Source organism: Tamandua tetradactyla, chromosome 5, assembly GCF_023851605.1.
Source record: "Tamandua tetradactyla isolate mTamTet1 chromosome 5, mTamTet1.pri, whole genome shotgun sequence".
Lineage (NCBI taxonomy): Eukaryota > Metazoa > Chordata > Mammalia > Pilosa > Myrmecophagidae > Tamandua > Tamandua tetradactyla.
Genome location: NC_135331.1, coordinates 23,640,951 through 23,645,046, shown reverse-complemented (window position 1 = coordinate 23,645,046; position 4,096 = coordinate 23,640,951). Strand labels below are relative to the sequence as shown.

Below are 4,096 nucleotides of genomic sequence, written 5' to 3'. Positions count from 1 at the left end.
AAGATTATCAAAAGCTTTTCTTAACCATCTGAGTACTCTGACTAGAAGACAAAGGTTCTATGCCATCTCTGAATAAAATTCCTTGTGGAGGTTTAGGTTGACTTTATCATCCATTATTTCAGAAGACATTTTGTGATCACTTTGGTTAAATAAGGGACCAACAATTGTTTCACAATAACCCATTTTCCTCTTTAACATCGTGTTCAAACCTGACAATTTTTGACATTTTTTGCCCTCCCCAAATCAAACCATAAAGGCTGTCTTTTATTGAAAACTTTTGCAAAGGATTGGTTCCTTCATTTTTTTTTTTTACCTGAACACCAGTGTTTATGGCAGCATTATTCCCAATAGCTAAAAGGTGGAAGTGCAAAAAGTACCATCAATAAGTGAACAGATAAACAGAATGAGTACATACACGCAAATGAATGTTGTTTGGCCTTAAGGAAAGATGAAACTATGAGACATGCTGCAACATGGAAGAACCTTGAAAATATCATGTTCAGTGAGACAAGGAATACACATGGGGACAAAAATGTTGTGATAGTTATAAGCATTTACTAGCAATAGGAAATTCTACAGAGATAGCAGATTACAGATTATTGGGAAAGGGTGTGATGGAGGGATGGGAAAGGGAGGGTAATTGCAAATTTTTTTAATTGAATTATAAGTCCATTACATGTTCACTTAACATTTCTTTGATGCCTGAATCCATTCATTCAGAAATTAAAAGTCAAATAAAAATAGCTGTTGTTATCACTAGGGTACAACAAACTATCCCCCCTCTTTCCTCTGTGCTTTACTATGTATCAGTAAATGGAGATATTGTGATCACTAAGGTGATACAGATCCTATTCCCACCTCCTTCCTCTGTGCTTTTCTATATACCATTAAATAAGTTTTCCCATCCCTGTAATACAGAGTGCTACACTCCGTTAGCCAGCCCCAGCCTCCGCTATTATACAATAGCCTGTCCTGCCTCCAGGATATACAAAACATTAACACAGTTATGGTGTTTACAGTTTGAGGGGACACCAATCTCACCACCAGCCAATGCTCTGGGCTAAATCAATGTGTAAATGCTGCCCCATAGGGAAGCTGAAAAAATGGCAACGGTGTCCCCACCAGTGCCTCTGAAGAGGGGATATAAGAGCCCCTCAAAATACAGGATGAATTCACCCTCTAAATCGGGAATGTATGAGTCCTTGTGTATACGGGGCTACTTGGTAGAGGGTGTGAAGGCCACCCGTGAGCCTTGGCTCCTTCAAAGGGGCAGTTCTTCCAAATAAGCTACATTTATTGAGCCTGTGGCTTTTTTTTTTTTTTTTGATGTTTGTGGGCTTTTTTTTTTTTTTTTACTTGTAACACTTTTGGTCTTTGTGATTTTTAATTTTATTTTTGCTTTTTGTTTTTTTGTCCTTTGAAATTTTTCTTATATGTATGGAAAATACTTTTATTCTCCTTTATACCTATCCTTTAGCCATCTCAAAAGACATAGTATTGTTCCTATTCAAAGAATGAAAACGGTATAATAATACTCTATATTTTTATACTTGGTGTACCTTAAAAGTAGCATATGAGCCCCTGGACAGGTGTAGTTTTTGATTTTGTTCCAAGGTCACCCACTGGTAGTTGTGGGCTTGAGAGTTAGTGGGCTCAAGTCTACTATTTGTTCTAGAAAGGCAAAATTATTATGCTCATTCTGCCATGGAAGGAAGCATCCAGCTAATCGACAGTCATTCCTGAATTATACCTGAGTAACACTTCTACCTGAAAATTGAAATGACTTACTTTCGCCAAGCACCTTTCTACAGGAAAATATCCTGCCTTTTATACTGTATTTTTTTTGGCTTGCGTTTCAAAATTTTAGAACAATTTTAAAATGTTTTTGTTATTATTATTTTTTTAAGTATGATTTTTTCTGTCATTGAAACTTAACAATCATACCCTAGAAATTAGGACTTAGTCCTGTCCAGGCCACGGTAGCAAGGGGTCTATTTTCGTGGCTTAACATAGCCCCTCAGGACCCCACCTTGCTACTTGAGGGATGAAGGGTGGTAGGAAAGGGGGGGATGCAGGGAAGGAGGTGGGGAAGGAGTGGTAGGGAGAAAGTAGGGGCCTAGCCCCCAGCCCCGCTTCCTCGGGTTTTGCCTGCCAGAAACAGGCATTAGATGGGCAGAACCTTCCAGACTTCTTCGTTCTCATGTGCCCGGTAGAAGAAGGGGATGCAGGACGTATTGCCCAGTCCAAGGTGATCCTGGGGTATTGGATCTCATGTAGCAGTTGGCATTCTCTGCTGGGCCGTGGGGGTCTCTGGAACAGTCTGGCTTTGGAGGGCCCCTCCCTTTACAGATCCCACATCATTTGCCAGGTTCACCTCGGGAAGGTCCTGGCCGTTGGCTGCTCCGAGCTCCTGGGGAGCTGGGGGTGCTGTTGTGGCCTGACCAGCAGGGCTCTGGGCAGCTGCCAGAAATTTGTCGTGCCGTTTGTTGCGCTCACCAACAAGTATTTTGATGAGCTCCTGCAACTCGAGCAGTTTCACCCGCATACCTTCCTGGTCTTTTGCTAAGCGGTTAATGTACTGCTCTTGTGCACGGTGGTGCGCCTTCATTGCTGCCCTCTGGTTTTGGTAGAGGACAATGTAGTCACCGATTGCATCTGTCTCTCCAGACAGCTGGATGCAGCGATGCTCCAGCTCTTCCACCTGATCCTTCAAGCTCACTTTCTCGTGCATAATTTCTGCAAAGCGGTGCTGCAGCTTCTCCATAGCCCCTTTCAGAGCCTGATGAACGTCCCCTGATATGCTTTCCCTGCCAGTCCCGGGGGGAGGGGGAGCCTCTGGCTCCCGCCGAGATGAGGTCCCTTGGCGTACCAGGTGCTGGCAGCGTAGCGTTTGATCCTTCGGCTGCCTCCGCAGCCGTGCCCGCTCTTCTTCAGCACCGGCTATGGCCGATTTCAAAAATGCCACCGTGGCCCCCCGACTGTCTAGGTCTTCAGGGATGCTCAGCTCTGGATGCTGAGCCTCTTGCTGACTCTCAAGAGCATCTCCTTCCCCAGGCAGGCTCGTGAAGCCCAACTGGGCCTGCAGTTGTTGGTTCCGCTGATTGGCAGCTTGCAGGCACTCCTGTGTCGCGTGAGATTCCTGCCCCGTCATCTCAGCCGTGGCCTTGCTCTGAACCTCCTCGTGCTGCAGCTTTTCCGCAAGCTGGGTCTGCAGCACTAACTCCTTTTGCAGAATCTCCTTCTCGGTGGCTAGCTGCTGATAGGCAGCCACAAGCTGCTGGCAGGCGGCTATATACTGCTGCAGGTGGCTCAGGTACTGGTCACGCTGCTCTTGCAAACCCTGAGCCTCTTTGCTCTTTAATTCCATCCTCTCTTTGAGCTCTGCCAGGTTTCCCTGCAGCTCTCCCAGCTTCTTGGTCAGCTCTTTGTTGACATGTTGTTCTGAATGCAGGGCGCCGGTTACCGCCGGGTGTTCATTGCTCAGCCTGAGAAAGCCGTTCTGCAGTTCAACCAGTTGCTCCTTGAGTTGACGGTTTTGGGAAAGCGCGCGGCTGATGGTGATGCGGTCGCTCTGCATGGTCTCCAGACTCTGTTTGCGTTCTGCCGCCTGCTCTTCCCAGAGCTCAGCTTCCCGCTCCAGCTGCAGCAGCCTCACCTCCTGCTCCTGATTCAGATGACTTAGGCCCTCGCTGTTCTTAATCTGGGCCTGCAGGTGCCCTGCTAGGTGCTGCAACTCCTTCTGCAGCTTGCTAACCTCTGCTTGCAGCTGCTGTTCCATCTCGGAGGGCCTGGCTGGGGGCTTGTGGGGTGGGGGTGCAGCTACCTGGTTCTTCAGTTTCATCAGTTCGCCCTCCAGTTTCTGCACCTGGCTCACGCTTCTCTCCTTTTCCTCTCTCAGGGTTCTCATCTGTTCTGAAAACTGCTGCACCTGCTCCTGCCGAACGGCACGCTGTTTTCTCAGAGACTCGGCCAATGTGTCTCTCTCTGCTTGTGTATTTTTCAGAGTTTCTGTCAGCTGTCCCACATGGAGCTCCAGCTGTGCTCGCTCCTCCAGGGCCCGGCTGTAACTGCTGGGTGCCGTTACGATCTCCAGGCC

General features: G+C 47.2%; 1 pseudogene; it reads right to left on the bottom strand.

Annotated features, from left to right (window-relative positions):
- Positions 1-1,946: 1,946 nt before the first annotated feature.
- Positions 1,947-4,089, bottom strand: LOC143683788 (golgin subfamily A member 2 pseudogene; annotated as a pseudogene).
- Between the last annotated feature and the right edge of the window lie 7 nt (positions 4,090-4,096).